Here is a 17,844-nt window from a genome sequence, read left to right as displayed (position 1 = left end):
GCACTTCTAGATTCCCAGCATGCCCTGGGGCTCCGCAGCGGCCCCAGGAGGAGGTGCTGAGGCATGGGTGGTGTCATTGTGCAGGCATTCTGGGAAATGGAGTCCGCACGTGGGGTGCTGCTACCGGGACCTGGCGGTCACGTGCTGAGCCGCGAGGTCCGGGAGGGCTGCGGGTTCTTTCAGCTGGTCCCTTTAAAAGAGCACCAAGCGCTGCAAGGGGGGCCTGGGGAGCCGGGTCCAAGGCCCCTTCTGCCGCATAAATGCCAGCTGTCTTTGTGGCCCTCGTTCTCGTATACTACGATTGGAACTGATGAGGCCCCTTGTCCAGCCCCGGTTTGCAGCCCTGGCCCCTCTCCTCTCCCCCCATACAACCTGGCACACTGCTCTCCCTCCTCTCCTCACCAGTCACGGGCACTGTGGCAGCAGCCTCCTTTGGGGTCTCCCTGCCTCCAGTCTCTTCCCTGTGCACCCAGGGTGCCGCATCTCAGCTGGACTCCCAGAGTCCTCTGCTCTCCACAGCCTGACTCCCGATTGCAGGGGTGTTCTCTCTTGAGTCCGCTGTTGGCTCCTTCTTTGCTGCCTTCTTGAAGCTGCTTCAATGCCCGTCGGGGTCTTGGTCTGATTCTGCATGGAGCTTTCTCCTGACCGGGGGGATTCCTGCTGTGTTTGAAATGCCTGACTTTATGTGGCCCAGGCAGGACGGAAGAGAGAATCCCATCTTCCCCGGCAAGAACTGCTTGTAGGGATCTACATCCTTCTGCATTTCGGGTCCCAGCAGCTGGATTTCTGTGCATTCTCTCCAGTTGTCTGCAACTTTGACCACTTCGAAGCCTCCAGGGTCCCGTCCAATTTTTAGCCCAGGCAACGGTCAGCCTCATTTTAATTCCAGTAAAGTGTTCCTGCTTTATAATGGGTAACACATTAACACCTTGTCATACCCGATTACATCCTGTGACTATATCAGCCTAGGGGGAGGGAAGGGGGAGTTCAATTTTCTACGCCTTACTCAACTAAATACAAGATGTATTAGATCAGTAAGTACGGTCCTGAGGGTGACACTAACAGTTGGGACTTCGATGGACCTTGGGGTTCTAAGCAAGGTAGGTGAGGAAGGAATGCATTTAGTCAGGACTGATGGCTCATGCAAAGCCAGGGCACACAAGGGGATGGCAGGTGGTATGTAGGGGGAATAGACCAGTTTGGCTAGAATATAGAGTGCAGGAGGGGAGGTGATGTGTGACCACTTCCGGAAGGCTGGTCTGGAGACCAACAGTGAGGGATTTTACATATAAAACAAAGGAAAGGGCTTGGACTTTAGGTGAGGGGGGAGGATGGAGTGGACAGTGTGGTGGAGAAAGCAGCCCAGAGAGTGGGGAAGGAGAGTGAATGTGGCTGACTGGAGCCCTTTCCTTAAAATGGAAGTTCTGGGAGAAACTGACCGATCAGAACACCACCACAGGGGGAGAGAGACCCTCCAGGCTGAGAAGGCTGATGGGGATGGTGGATCAAGAAGTCTGGCGTATGGTGGAAAGAGAAGTCTAGGGAGTTAGGAGGAGAGCCTGGAGAGGGAAGAGCTGAGGATGACTTCTGGCTTGGGAAGCCATGACTGGAACGATGCAATTCTGAAAGAAAGCCAGGCAGGGCCCGATGCCACTGCTTTCCTTCCTGGGACACCTGTCAGGCCAAGCTCAACTTGTGGCTGCTGAAGGGACTTCAAAGAGAAACACTATTAGAGAGAGTGAAATATCCCGAGGGAGGATCACATCCATCCCAGGCTGGCTATGCTCTTTCCAAGCTGAAGCAGGCGTGAGGAAATGGTGCTTCAAGAGTCTGTGCCTTTGCGCCTGGTGGCGCTCTGCCAGGCTCCTGAGTCCCATTACTTGGGTCTCTTAGATGAGTATTTAGTAAACAATTGTGCTTGATAAACCCCGGCACTGTCCAGCCCTGTAAGCAGGAACCTCTGGGAATGTAGCCCAGGAGGTGCTCAGGCCACGGTTGGAAGGGGGCATCTAGGACAATGAATTCCGTATTCATTGACTCATTCAGGATGCTCTAGAACACTGGCACCCATGCTGGGTATTAGGAAAACAGAGACAGAAACCATAAAGTTCGTTTCCTGATAGTTTTTGGATTTTAGCGTTAATGGTCCTGTCCCAGGGGGTTCAGTGCAAAGGAGGCTCTTGAGAGGCACAGGACAAAAGTCATGTTAAGCTGACGTGTCAGCCTCTCCTCTATGGCTGTGCCAAGGATCTAACCCATCAGTGATCTACTGCATGGAGTTATAGAATTATTAAGAACTGATGAGGACCTGCCCTTTAATCAGAGAAGATCTCTTCTACTGCTCTTTCCTTGCACAGAAAGTGTCTGTGTTGGATTTATTCCCATCTATCATTCCATATTCCAGGCTTTCTTTAGGCCTCAGTCTCCAGAACAGTCCAGGGGAAGAGTACCAGGGAGTCAGAGGCCTGGGTTTGCATCCTCTGCCACAGGCTATCCTAGGTCTTGGGCAACTTGCTTAGCCTCTCTGTGTCTCAGTTCCCTCCTCTGTCAAAAGAGAGGGTTAAACCAGCAAATGTGCCTGGCATGCTGTGGAGGAACAGCTTGGTGGTGCAGTAGTTAAAGCACTGGCCCTGGCATCTGGAGGACCTGAGTTCAAATCTGGCCTCAGACACCTACCAGCTGCTTGACCCTTGGCAAGTCACTTCAGCCTGTTTGCCTCAGTTTCCTCATCTGTAAAGTGAGCTGGAGAAGGAAATGGCAAACCGCTCTAGCATCTTGGCCAGGAAAACCCCGAAATGGGGTCGTTAAGAGTTGTACATGACTAAACGACAATGTAATAACTGCCACAATATGAATGGAAAGGAAAGAAAAACCCATAAAATTGAATGCTGTGTGTCTATAATGACCCAATCTTGCTCTGGAGAATAGTTGAGAAAACACATGGAGGGTTCTGGCTGTGCAATAGGGAGTACCCTGCCAGACACCATTGGCATGTTCTTTGTTTGGAATTTTTTCCTCTTTTTTTTCCAAACCTGTGTTGTAAGGTGAGCATCAGCCTAGATATTTACTCTACCCTACCTAAAATAAATCACCAAATCTGACGCCTTTACCCTCTCTGTGCCCATTTCCATGAGCACTGTTCAGGTCTTTGTTAAGGAAAAGGGCCATCTTTATTGGGTGTCTTCTGGTGCAGTAGGAGCTGGGGTGGAGGTAGGGATAGGGAGGAAAGGGTAGGAGACACATTCCTAGGCACTCCACCCACACCCCCATCAACCTGCCACCAAGGCCACCCTCTCACCCTGGAAATTTTCCCAACCCAGCAAGCACTCTGGGAACTGAGACACAAGCCGAGCAGCAGGAACACCACTACCATTATTGTAGAATTTAGGTAGTTCTTAAATCACTTAACATGTATTAAACCATCTTTATTAGGGTCCTATCCTTAAAAAAAAAAATTGTCCCTGACAAAGCTTTTGTGTGTTGTGCCCCAAACCCATTTTTTCCCATCAGCCCTGGCCTTTTGTTGTTTGATTTTGCATAGCACGGTGACTTTTAGGAATTTATGTATCTTGTTATAGAAGACCTGACTGTAAGCACACATACAGCTTAGCATTTCTGCTGGTCAATCAGGGTTTAAAGAAGGCAAACAAAATTTCATTGGAAAGCAATAGAGAAGGAACAAACAAGCTTGCAGACTGGGCTAACCCAAAAAGGACTAAGTGGAAGAAGTCTCTGGATCTGTCTGGTTCTGGCTCACTTTGAGCTGAAGGTCCCTGGCCCTGCCACTCTCATCGGGTTGTGACAACCACAATGGCTCAGGCATAACCCTCTGATTTCTTAGCAGGCCATCAGGGCCTTAGCTCTCCAGTTCTTCTATAGCATGGAGTGGGTACAACTACCAGGAAGAGGGAAATGATATTCTTTCCATCCTTGGACCATTAGAATGCATCTGGTGTGTCATGTTCAATTCCTAGGTGCTGTGGTTTAAAAAGGACATTAGAGAGGAAACTCACCCAAATAACTGGGATAAATGGGAAGATGGAATGTCTTGAGTCCTTGTCTCCAGGGGATCAGTTGAAGGAGCTCCGTAAGAGGAGACTCTGGAAGATATGAAAGCATGTAAGTGAACTGGATTGAAGTGAGGGAGGGCTGTGCAGAGTCACCAGCCTCACTTTCTCCTCCAGAGCCATCTGGGTCCAGTGGCAAGAGAAACATCAGGACAACTGGAGATGGCCCCACTTGTTTTGCTTGGCTGTAGACAATGGAACCAGCAGCAGTGAATGAATGTCACAAAGGGACAAATTCAGGGTGGATGTCGGGGGAAAATTGCCTTCTAACAGAAGCTGCGCACAAGCAAGAGACATTCCTTGGGGAGCTGTTGGGTTTTCTGTCGCTGGGGTCTTGGGGCAAGGACTGGAGAGCCACTGGTTTGATACAGTGTAGAGAAGGCCAGGGTGTCCCACTGCATTGAGGCCATCACCAGTTGTCTTGACCTATGTCTTGTCGCTGGACTCCTATGACTCTGGAGGAGAGAGTGAGGCTTTGCACAGCTCTGCCTCACTTCAGTCCAATATACTTGCAAGTCAAGACATCACCGGGGGCCCCCCCCACCCCACCCCATGTCATTGATCCTCTTCTGAGAATGAAGGACAAGCAACAACAATGTAGAGAGGACTCCCTTTTGTATCACTGAACTAGATGGCTGTCTGTGTCTCTTCTAATCCTCTCAAATCCTGTGGTTCAGTGAAGGTGTCTCCCATTCATGCATCAAAATTATTTAAGCTTCCTTGAGATATATAGCATCAGATATAAGCCTGTTCAGACACCCATTGATCACAGATATCAGGCGAAACATGAATAAGGGGTGGAGTGAGAGACAAAATAGAGGCTGACTCCTAGGTTGAGAGTCTGAGGGACTGGGCTGATGGTGTTGCCCCTACAGTGATAGGGATGGTAGGAGCAGGGGTGGGGTGGGCTTAAGCACAAAGATAATGAGTTCTGTTTTCCATGTACTTAGTTATGACACTGGATATCCAGTTTGAGATGTCTGAAAGGCAGTTGGAAATGTGAGCCTGGAAGTTAGCAGAGAGCTTGGGACAAGGTAAGTAGAGCTGAGAATCATCAGCAGAAATGGACATTAAATCCATGGGAGCTGATGAGATCACCAAGTGGGACAGAGTAGAGAGAGAAAAGAAGAGCTGGGGACAGAAACCTGAGGGACCCCTATGGCTAGAGCAGGGCCTCTTAGGACCCCTCAGCAGGGTCTAGACCCACAGTTTAAGAAGCACTGGGCTAGAGAATCTGGAGGAAGATCCAGCAAAGGAGACAGAGAAGGACCAGTTAGAGAAGTGGGAGGAGATCTAGGAGCCACCATGTCCCAAAACCCTAAACAGAGGGTATAGTGGAGAAGTCATTTGGGACAGCCAGGTGAGAACTGAGCAGGAGATTCATACACTGAGGAAGCTTTCGAGGCAGAAATCCCTAGGTCCTGACTCCAAGCTCAGTTCTCTCTTGACTATGTCATCAACCCTTTGGAAAGCAACGTGGAAAGATGGACGGCTATTTGAAGCAAGGTTGAGACTCTTACTGGAAAACCGAAATCCTTAGAGGGGCTCAGCATTGGGAAACATGGCAATCCATAGGGGTCAGTCTCAAAGCTGTTGCAATTAGCAAGTGGTAACTTGTTTGACTTGAGGATCACAGGCAAGGGGGTGCAAACCTTATCCAGGAGGTGTTGAAGGGGTGGGGCTACTTTCTATAAAAGGGGAGGATCATTCTGATCAGAAACATTTCTGAGAGTGTAACTGAAGCCTCTTTATCTCAGTTGTTGAAGGAGAGATGCTCCAGAGAGAGGTTCCTGTACTCCTAAGGCAATTGACTTTAATTTGGTTCAGAGCCATTTTTTATAGGTTTTTGGAGGGACTTGGTGGGGAGCTCTCGCTAGTCCCTGCTGCTTTCCAGCTGCCATCTTGGCTTCACCCCCAATTGACTTTAATTTGGAGAATTGGATCCCACAATGCCAGAGGGATAGGATATGTCCAAGGGTGTGAAGAGGCAGAAGGAAGCATTGCTCACCTTTTCAGAGAAGTAAGTGGGTGATTAAGAACCCTGAGGGTCTTCCCCTCCCAGTTTAATTTTTTTTTTTCTGGACTAGGTTAAAGAGGCCATTCTTTGCCTCATTTTTTTAAATCAAGCCTTAACCATTGAATGGGAGTTGCTTCAGTCAAACTGAGACCTGCTAAAGACCTTAGCTTTAAAATGCCACTGCATTCTGGGTCATCTCCAGTTCTAGTGTATATGTGGCTACTGGACCCAGATGGCTGTGGAGGAGAAAGTGAGGCTGGTGACTCTGCACAGCCTTCCCTCAGTTAAATCCAATTCATTTGCATGACATGGCATCACCTCCCTGATGTCATGGTCCTCTCTGATAACAAAGGACAAACAAGAACCCTGTGATTAAGTGGGTGCATGGGGGTGAGAGCTCTGAGAAAAAGAGAAGGAAAGGGTAGGAGAGCTTTGGGACTGCAAATCCTCCATTTAATGAGGTTCTTCCAGTGCTGCCCCATCTACCACCAACTTTAGTAATTAGAAGATGGAGGCAAGCATGCCATCCAGCCCTGGGATCCAGTTGGTTCTAAAACCTTGGACAGCAACAACCCAGGATGGACTTTTCTTTTTTTTTGAATGGAAATCAGTGATGAAGATCATCTTTGTTTCTAGCTACAAATACCCAGGGGGCACAAATACATGAGTTAAAATATTCCCTGTGCTCCTGGAACTTACTAGACAGATTCAGAAGGGAGATCCAGTGTTTTATAAAGTAGAAAGCATAAATTTTCTAGTGAAAAGCTCTTGATTTGATAAAAATCGCTGGGAAAACTGGAAAGCAATGTGTTTGAAATAAGGCTTGGATTATCACCATTCACCACACTCCACAGTACATTTAAAATGGGTATATTAAAGATCATAGTATAAAAAAATGAGAAGAGAAATGGATCCTAAACCTCTCCCAGCAATGGGAAGGAGATGTGGCTTTACCCAAATGAAAGAGAGAGTCAAATGTAAAAGATAAAAGGGATCATTTTGGTTACTTGAAACTGAAAAACTTCTGAACAGAGGACATTAAGGGATCTAAGAGAAAAAGGGAGATGTTCAAACAGGAAAAAATCTTTGTGTCAAATTTTTTCTTGGGTTGGGTATCTGAATATAAATATGTATGTATACACACATATAAAAACACACACATAGGTATATATGCGTGTATATGTATGTATATGTGTATGTATAATGTATGTGTATATATATGTTTATGTATGTGGGTGTGTATATATATGTATGCACTCACTATTTTGCTTCATTTTCATGCCCAAACTTCTCAACTCCCACTTCCCTCCAGTACTCCAATGATAAGTGTCAATCAGTGCCCTAAGGCCCCACTCCCCAGCCCAGTAACTTTTTCAACCAAAGTGCCCCTGTCTGCCTACCACTCCCCATTGCAAGATAAGGTCCAGGAGGGCAGGGGAATTTCTTTAAGAAGATATGGGGAAAGGTCCCCTCAGTGTTAGGGGTGGGATATGGCAAGTCAAAAATATAGATGGGACAAGATAGTAAATGTTTCAGGCTGGAGGACAGTTAGGTTGGGGTGGGTAAGTCTGGAGTCCAGGCTTCAGGGAGGACAGAGATACCCCTGAGGGTGTGAGGGCAGCAAGGGAGGGGATTGGCTGGGAGAACCAGGTGGGATGTAGAGTGGGCATGTCCTTGTGAAGAAGAAGATGAGTGTAGCAGGGGCAGAGCTGGGAGTCCAGGTGACTGCTGAGGATGAGGGACTGAGTCCCAGAACAGGGAGGTTGTTGTTGTTGTGTTTGTCCTTCATTGTTGACCGTGACATCGGGGAAGTGATGCCATGACTTGCAGTTGACTTTGATTTGAGGGAGAGAGGGCTACTCAGGGTCACCAGATTCTCTTTCTCCTCCATAGCCAACTGGGTCTGGTGGCCTGATATTCATCAGGACGAGATGGCCCAGGATGCATTGGGAAACCTGGCCCTTTCAGGCTAAAGTCTTTTCAGGTTCTCATTTCGAGTGAAGTAAGGCCCATTCAGTGAGTAGGCCTCTTTAAGAAGTTAATTAAGGGATGGCCCCTTTAAACAAAACTAAAAAAACAAAAATCAAACTGGGAGGGGAAGAGAGAGAGAGAGGGAAAAAGGTGTTAGAGGGATGGGGGAGGAGATCTCAGAAATGATCAGCCTGAAGGGTGGAATCTCAGGTGGAATTCTATCCCTGGAATGGAGTTTGGGTGCCTGGGAAGAGGCCCGAGGGGAAGAATGGGGCCATTCCAGTGGCCAAGGCATTCTTGTGTTGGAGCACAGGGCTTGGGGAGAAGAAGCAGAGTCCTGAGGTCTTGGCCCTAGGTGTGATTGGGAGGGTTTGGCTTTTGGGACTAGGAGGACACTCCCAGAGTGTGGGGACTGGAAGCAGGAATTTTTGGACCTGAGGTCACTCTGCCTTCTTCCCTTGGAGCTGAGAGCCCCCTGCCTTCTCTTCTGGAAGCTAGCTTTGCCTGTGCAAGTCCTGGGTAGGTGTGAGGGAGGACCCCTCAACATCCTTCCCCTTTGCCCCCTCCCCACTCCCTTGTGCTGACTGCCCATTTCATTGAGCATCATCTTTCCTGGCTAACCTCTTGGTGAGTGTCCTCAGGTATACCAGGAGCAGACCTCCCTCCCAGGTCTGGCTTCCTGCTCAAACCCAGCTCATTTCCAAGCCTGACCTTCCCTGCTGCCCTCCTCCTGAGGTGGAGTCTCTCCCCTGAGGGCAGGGCCAGGGATTTTGTGACTCCCCTGAGAGCTCATCCGGCCTAGGAAGGGAAGGCAAAGACAATATTTCCCCTTCTCTGGGATCCTTTTTCCTCTTCAGCTCAGTCTGCAGAAAGCCAAAGCCTGGAGCCAGAGGGAATGGCCCCTGAGACCCAGAGACCCTCATCCCAGGTGAGTGCAGTCGATCTACAGACCTGACTAGCATCAGCAAACCTGGAATCCAAGAGAGCCAAGGAAGCTTTACCTGGTTAGATGTAGGCTGTCCTTTGCAGTGCTGTCAGCAGAGCAGAAATTGTCCTCCTGGTTCTTTGCATTTCCTCCTGCCTCGGGCCACATGAGCCTTCCCAGTTCTCTCTGAGTCCCTCCCATTTGCCATTTCTTGCATCAAGGTCATAAGCCAGGCCTGCACAACCTGCGGCCTGCCAAAGGATTTCCTCCACATACAAAGGATGTTTTCTTATACATTTTCCGAAGCCCACCAGAAATCCTTTGCCGTACCACACATGGCCAACTGGCAGTACAGCCGGATGCAGGTTGTACAGACCTGAAATGAGCGTTTAGAAAGTGACTGCTTGTGTCGTCCTGTTCTTCTGTGGATGCAAAGTGTCCACCTTTCACAAAAGGAAAGAAAAAACAGTTCCTGCCCTCAAGGATCTTGGTCTAATGGGGAGACAATGCCACCAGCTGAGTCCAGACAAGCCCTGCACAGTATATGGATGGGGGTATCTGTAGCCAGAATGGACTTTGTTTTCTTTGAATGACTCAGCTCGCCTCGTTGAGCTTCCCTGGACGCTGGGGCTTGCTCTTCCGGGGCAGGACCAGAGCTTCCTGTGTGATGAGTCGTGGCGCTGGCTGAGGGGAAGTGTGTTAACGTGGTCTACGCTGGGGGAGGGGCCAAGTCAAGAACCAATCGGCCCTGGTTGTTCAGGCGGCCCTTGATGATGTCAAAAACTCTGTAAGGGGGAGAGGACAGCTTGAAGATCCTCCTTTCCTTTTCCGGTTGGAGCCAGAGACGCCTACAGCCGAAGCTGAGCTGCCGGTAGCAGAGCTGACTGGAGGCTAGTGGGTAATCTTCTTACCGTAGAGGGGAAGCATGTATACGATTTTGCCTTATACCATCTCGCTTCTCTGTGGCCTCCTGGTAACCCTTGTGAGGCGGACTTATTGGGCCTGGAAGCTTTTGATGAAAATATCAAAATGGGGACGCTGGTTTGTGGGATTGTTACTGTGGAGTGTAAATACATGCTTTAGTTCTCCTGCCTTCTGCCTAGAGAATTCCTTATATCCTGCGGTTCCGGACCTTTTAGGCACATATGAGATTCTCTTTGAAATCATAAATTCTGCCTTCCTAATATATTTGGCGACGAGGTGGATGGGATCGCTAGATATAAGATCTCTGTTCAGAAGCAGAAGAACTTCAGAGGAAGAGATGAATATCCCAGGGTGTGAGGATCCTTTTTATTCCTCCTTAGCAAAGGAATTGCCTAAAAAAGCCGGACCCTGTGAAAACTGGGAACCAAGGCTACAGAGAGGAGATCCTAAGGATTTGGAAAGGTGTTTACAAGAGTTTGGGATTCAGTCAGGGGCATCACTATCTAGGCAAAGCTGGATAGTGTTATCAGCCTACCGGCTAGTATATGAAAGATTGAGATTAAGTGAAAGAGATGGGGGCACTCCTACCCCACAGCAAGAACGGGAATCTCAGATAGCAGGAGAACAAATTGCTGCTCAAGAACCCACTGACTCAGATGAGAACTTTTCTATTAATGTGGCTAGGAGCAACAGGAGGCCAAATAAGCCAAGAGTGCATCCCAACTCAGCCCAGACCAAGCCTGACTGCCTGCTTTGTCCTTGCCATGGTGGCAGGGGAAGCGAGTGGGGGGAAAATGGGACAATGTTAGGGGCTGAGACAGAAAATGCTACTAGGGTTCAGGACATCCCTCGCACAGAGAATGGGAGATGGTTAAATACTCAGACAAGCATTCGTCCCGTAGAGAGGAGGAGGACAGAAACCCAAGGTGGCAATTTAGTTACGAGGGAATTTCAGGAAGATTTCTCACCACAAGAGGTCACAGATATTTTGAGTAGATTCAGCCAAAGAGTAGGAGAACCATTAATATCTTGGATGGTAAGGCTCAGTGATCAAGGGGCCAGTGGAATATTAGTAGATAAGAGGGACTGTATGAGATTCATAGGTATCAGCCACGATCCTCTAGTTCAGCAAGCTTTTAGGGAACATCATCAGCGAGGAGATGATGCTAGCAGGACTACTCTGTTGGCATTAGCTGCTGCGGGATGCAATAAGAGATATACTAATGATTCTATGTGGCCCACTGAGCACAGACCCTGGTATTCACTTAAAGATTGTATCATGAGACTAAAGGAGGAGGTAATGAAGACTGCTATTATGACAGGAACTGCAGACAAATATTACAATGATCCCATAGGAATCCCTCATAGGAATTTAATAATTAGGACAGCTCCCCCTGCTTATAAACAACTAATTTTGAATCTGTTACTTGGGGAAGTAGGGAGCCATCTTACAGAGGTGATAAATAAGATTTTACAGTTACATGACTTAGGAGACTGGGGAAGGGATAGATCTCCTCGAGAGAGAAGGGTGAACAGCCAGCAAACTTGGCGCCAAAATGGAGTGACAAGAAAAGAAATGTTCACTGCTCTATTGAGAGCAGGGGTAGGTTTTGAAATGATAGATGGCATTCCAACCAATGAATTGTACAGGATGTACCGAGATAAAGGACTCGATAACAGGAGAGACAGGGAAATTTGCTCCTGCAAATGCTACAGATGTTGAACCTTCATATTCAAGTGAATCACATGCTAGGGAATACTAGGAAACAGGCCAGGCCCCAGCCCAAATTAAGGAAATACGTAAGCTGGATTGCAGACCTCACATTAACTTGACCATATATTGGAAAAATGGGTCAAGTACAGTAACTAGGGCGTTAATAGACACTGGGGCTGAGGCCACCCTTATCTATGGGAATCCAGACAAATTCAGCCATGGAACGCCTATTACCATCACAGGACTAGGAGGGACTGAAATATCAGCCAGACAAGTTAAATTGATGATGAAAATTGGACAGTTGCCCAAGAAAGAATATAGTGTGGTTATTGTGCCTATTCCTGAATACATCATTGGAATAGACATTTTGAAGGGTATGACCTTAAATTTACCTGAAGGGAAATACCAATTTGCTGTGAGGAAAATAGGCATTAATGCAGTCTTAGTGGGGAAAATCAAGATGGATCCAATCACTTTGCCCGAACCTTCTGAAGTAATTACTTTGAGGCAATATCATGTGCCAGGTGGGCAAGATGAAATTGCCAACACTATAAGAGAATGTGTTGAGGCAGGAGTGTTAGTCCCTACAACTACTCAATGGAACAACCCTGTCTGGCCAGTCCGAAAGTCAGATGGGACATGGAGGATGACAGTAGATTATAGACAGCTGAACAAAGTGACTCCTCCCTTGTATGCTGCTGTTCCAGACATGGTTACTTTAATAGAGAGAATACAAAAACATGAAGGGACTTGGTATGCAGTTATTGATTTGGCCAATGCCTTCTTTACGATCCCAATAGACCCCAAGCAATGGAACCAGTTTGCTTTTACTTGGCAAGGCCGACAGTATACATTTACACGCCTGCCACAAGGATATATTCATAGCCCAACTATTTGCCACAGGATTGTAGCTGAGCATTTGGATGAATTAAAGCTACCGGGTGTACAGCTTACACATTACATAGATGACATCATGATACAGGGAAAGAATATAAAAGAAGTGGAGGAGAGTTTAGCATTATTAATTGACCATATGAAAAGCAAAGGATGGGAAATCAACCCCGCAAAGGTTCAAGGGCCAGCTCAAACTGTAAAATTCTTGGGGATACAGTGGAATAGAGGACTGCGAGAAATTCTCCCACAAGCTCGACAAAAAATTCAGGATTTTCCCACCCCTACTAATAAGAAAGAGGCCCAAAAGTTCATAGGGCTATTTGGTTATTGGAGACACCACATCCCACATTTGGGACAGATTTTAAAACCCTTGTATAAAGTCACCAGAAAGAAATATGAATTCGATTGGGGCCTTGAACAAAGTAGAGCTTTTGAGGAAGCAAAGGCTGCTATCCAATTAGCCCTGGACTTATGGCCTATGCAAAATGGGCCAGTGGAGTTACAAGTGACTGTACAAGATGACTATGCAAATTGGAGTCTGTGGCAAAACAACAGAGCCGAAGTGTACCTTTAGGCTTGTGGTCAAGGAAACTGCCCTCATCTGGAGTGCAGTATACACCTTTTGAGAAGCAGCTGTTAGCTGCATATTGGGCTTTAGTAGAAACTGAGCAACTAACCCTGGGTCATGAAGTGATATTAAGGCCTGGAATTCCAATTATGACTTGGGTAATGAGTACCCCAGCTTCTCACAGAATTGGACATGCACAAGAGGCAAGCATAATCAAATGGAAGTGGTATATTCAGAATAGGTCCAGAGCAGGCAAAAGTGGAGTTTCTGCTTTACATGAATCGGTGGCGAACATTGGCACTGAGAGAAATGAAAAACCCCTTGAATCTAAGCAACAGATGGTGCCATCCTTAGTGAAATGGAATAATGGGTATGATGAACTAAATGTAGAACAGAAGAAACACGCTTGGTTTACTGACGGGACAGCAAAATACTTAGGACAGAAGAGACATTGGAAAGCAGTAGCCTATAACCCCTGTACTAGGCGAACTCTGGAAAGTTCTGGGATAGGTGGAAGTAGCCAATATGCTGAACTGATGGCAGTACATCAGGCCATCAGAATGGAGAAGGGAGGACAGTGTCATATATTTACTGATTCATGGGCGGTAGCTAATAGATTAGCTACTTGGATGCCTATATGGAGGAATCAGAATTGGGAGATTCATGGCAAACAAGTTTGGGGTAAAGAGTTATGGGAAAATATATGGGACATGTCTTTGGTTACGGATTTGTCAGTTTTTCATGTTGATGCTCACACGACCCTGACCACACCAGAGAATGAGTACAATGCACACGCGGATCGACTAGCAAAGATTGCCACTGAATGTATTGTCCCTACTCCAACTCCAACTGATGACTTAGCCTTAGCGAGATGGGTCCACCAGACCGCCAGCCATTTAGGGGTCCAGGCCACCCACCGATGGGCACAAGATCGAGGTATCAGTATCTCTCATGCGTTGTTAAAACAAATAACAGAGGGGTGTTGTATATGCCAATTAGAAAAAGAACGAACTCTTCCTAGGATAGTAACTGGAGAAATAGCAAGGGGAAAAGTTCCAGCCCAAATTTGGCAGATAGATTATATTGGCCCACTACCCCAGGATAAAGGATGTAAATATGTATGTACGTGTGTTGACACCTATTCAGGTGTCCTAGTGGCTTGTCCTTATAAGGATGCAACTCAGAAAAACACCTGTAAAACCCTAGATATTGTAAGTTTATACTATGGAACCCCAATGCAGATTCAAAGTGACAATGGGTCACATTTCAAGGGCAAAGAAGTGAAAAGATATTGTGTGTTGAATAATATAGAATGGATATATCATATTCCATATTACCCACAAGCATCTGGGCTGATTGAAAGAATGAATGGATTGTTGAAAGAACAGCTGAGAAAATTAACCTCTAATAATTCATATCTACATTGGAAGGATAATTTGTCTATTGCCTTATGTAATTTGAATAATAGGCCCTTAGGGGGGAGTACACCTCTAGCCAGAATGATGACCCCAAATTTGCAGATTAGAGAACAGCAAACACATGAGATCCAAAATATTGAATTTTGGACTGTGAGGGAAGATGTCCCCCTACCATGTCCAGGAACACCTGGTTCGGCAGGATATGATTTACATTGTATAGAGAATTTTAGGTTGAATAGGAAAGAGATAAGAAAAACCCCTACTGGAGTATGTATGAGAATCCCCAAGAATCATTTTGGACGGATATTACCTAAACCAGGATTAGCCGCTCAAGGAGTACATGTATTGGCTGGAGTGATAGATTCGAATTATCAAAAAGAAATTGTTGTGACACTCCAGAATTTGGGTGAAAAACCTGTACAATTTGGTAGGAATGATAGGATAGTTCAAGTGATTATTATCCCCTGTGAAAAAATACCCTTTGTGAAAACTGACCCTCCTCCCAGAATAACTACTAGAGGGGCAAAAGGGGCTTGCTCCATTGATAGAATAAAGTTGGGAGCTAAGGTATGGGTAAAACGGAAGCCAGATGATATTCCAAAAGCTGCAGAAGTCATAGCCCATGGGAAGAACAACACTGTAACAGTTGTCTTTTCAGGGGAAGATAATTACCAAATCGTACCCCTGAACCATATATTTTACCGTGAATAGGGCTATAATATTAGATTCACGGACCCCACAGGTATGGCTGATGCTGGTAATTGACACAAGCCACTCAGAGGGAAGGTGACTTTGTGTGATTAACGGATGAAAGCTTGTACATCTGGGGAAAGGCTGGGAGGACAATCCTAGTCTATCTAGGATGGGATCCTCCTGGTTTCCCTTGTACATCTGGGGAAAGGCTGGGAGGACAATCCTAGTCTATCTAGGATGGGATCCTCCTGGTTTCCCTTGTACATCTGGGGAAAGGCTGGGAGGACAATCCTGGTCTCCATCTAGGGTGGGATCTTCTTGGCTTAGTTTCCTCATTGTGTTCCGTTTAAAAAGAAACATTTCCCATCTGAGTTTGGCTCTGATATTAGATCTCTGCATAACTGAAATTTCAACTAAACTGGAGATGATTTTATTTGAAGGATAATAGCCCATACTTGCCTACTCTTTTTGTTCTCTGTTTTAGTTAACCTTGTCGCTAGTTCTGTCTCCTGCAGGTTTAAGCACCCTGCAGTTTCCGGTGACTGCCTAAGCACGTAGCATTCTTGGAATTCCTGCCAGCTCGCTAAAGAACTGAACTCTGGAATTGGACTCTTTGGGGCAGGGACACCTCTACATCCAATTTCAGCAAGAAGAAGCTATGGAAAATGAGACCTTCACCCCTTACCCCAAGATTTTGAGCCCCAATTGTTTGAGGGGGGGATGATGATAGTGTTCTGTGTACTTATTTTGTGTTATCCTTGCTATATTGTTTTATTGTTATGAGATTATTGATCCTATGTAATGGATACGAAGATCTAGGGGTGGACCTTTGAATTATTAATAATTATTTTGGGATGATTGATTGAAGAGATTATCTGTCTGGGATCTAGGGGTGGATCACATTTGAATCGTAAACCAATATTTGGGAATGTCACTGAATGATATGTTTTGCTTTGTTGTGAATGATATGTTTTAGTTTCCTGCATAATTGGATCACAGTGTTTTAGGATATATAATTTAATTTGAATTATGATTGGATTGTGCATCCTAGAACATTGTGAGGGGTGGAGTGTAGCCAGAATGGACTTTGTTTTCTTTGAATGACTCAGCTCGCCTCGTTGAGCTTCCCTGGATGCTGGGGCTTGCTCTTCCGGGGCAGGACCAGAGCTTCCTGTGTGATGAGTCGTGGCGCTGGCTGAGGGGAAGTGTGTTAACGTGGTCTACGCTGGGGGAGGGGCCAAGTCAAGAACCAATCGGCCCTGGTTGTTCAGGCGGCCCTTGATGATGTCAAAAACTCTATAAGAGGGGAGAGGACAGCTTGAAGATCCTCCTTTCCTTTTCCGGTTGGAGCCAGAGACGCCTACAGCCGAAGCTGAGCTGCCGGTAGCAGAGCTGACTGGAGGCTAGTGGGTAATCTTCTTACCGTAGAGGGGAAGCATGTATACGATTTTGCCTTATACCATCTCGCTTCTCTGTGGCCTCCTGGTAACCCTTGTGAGGCGGACTTATTGGGCCTGGAAGCTTTTCATGAAAATATCAAAATGGGGATGCTGGTTTGTGGCATTGTTACTGTGGAGTGTAAATACATGCTTTAGTTCTCCTGCCTTCTGCCTAGAGAATTCCTTATATCCTGCGGTTCCGGACCTTTTAGGCACATATGAGATTCTCTTTGAAATCATAAATTCTGCCTTCCTAATATAGTATCCTGGGAGGGAAGGCTTGGGCAGTTTTGGGGACCAGAAAAAGCTTGTTTTCAGAAGGTGGTATTTTAGCTGAGATGCGAAGAAAGCCAGAGACCCAGGGGAGGAGGAGGAGGACGTCCACAGGGTCAGGGGATTGAGGGTCTTGGTCAAGGCTCAGCCAGGAGGCCTGTGTTCCTGGGTCAGAGAGGAGGAGGAGCATGTTAAACCTGAAAATTTGGTTGAAGGAAACAACAGAGTTAGGTGATAGAAAAATCCATGTTGTTTATTATTTTCCCTTAAAGCATAGCTCGGCTAGCTTACTTGTACGTACAAGGAGTCAGAGCTTAAGCTCTGGCTCTCTGAACAAAGGAATGAGAAAACTTATATATAGCAGACCTAGCAAGCCTGTATTACCTAACGTTTATGACCCCCATGTATGTTTAACCATGATACAAGAAGAGGATTTTCCTTCTTTACGTTTTGTTTTATTACTTCTTGATGCCTCACAGATTCATTAGCTTCCACTTGCTCAAGTCTAATTTTGAATGAGTTAGTGTTTACATTTTGCTTTTGAGTCTCCATTTCCAATTGGTTGATTTTGCCTCTCAGGGTGTCCTTTTCTCTCTCTAGATTCTCAATCTCTGTATCCTTTTCACCAATCTTATTCTTTAGGGACTTGATTTCATCAGTGAATTTTTTTTCCATTTTTTCCATATTTTCTTTTAGCTCCCTAATTTGGTTTTTAAAATCCTCCTTTAGCTCTTCCAGCAGTGCTTTTTGGGCTGGAGACCAGTTCATATTAGCTTTTGAGGTATCTGATGTATCTACCGTGTCATTGCTATCCTCTTCTATGTTGATATTTTGATCCTGCCTGTCTCCATAAAAAGACTCTATTGTCCTCGGTTTTTTTGTGTTCTTCTTCATGTTGGTTTGCCTTTTGCTGGCTCTACAACGAATTTCTATCTGTGGGC

This window comes from Trichosurus vulpecula, chromosome 2, assembly GCF_011100635.1.
Source record: "Trichosurus vulpecula isolate mTriVul1 chromosome 2, mTriVul1.pri, whole genome shotgun sequence".
Taxonomy (NCBI): Eukaryota; Metazoa; Chordata; class Mammalia; order Diprotodontia; family Phalangeridae; genus Trichosurus; species Trichosurus vulpecula.
This window is presented reverse-complemented; position numbering follows the sequence as displayed.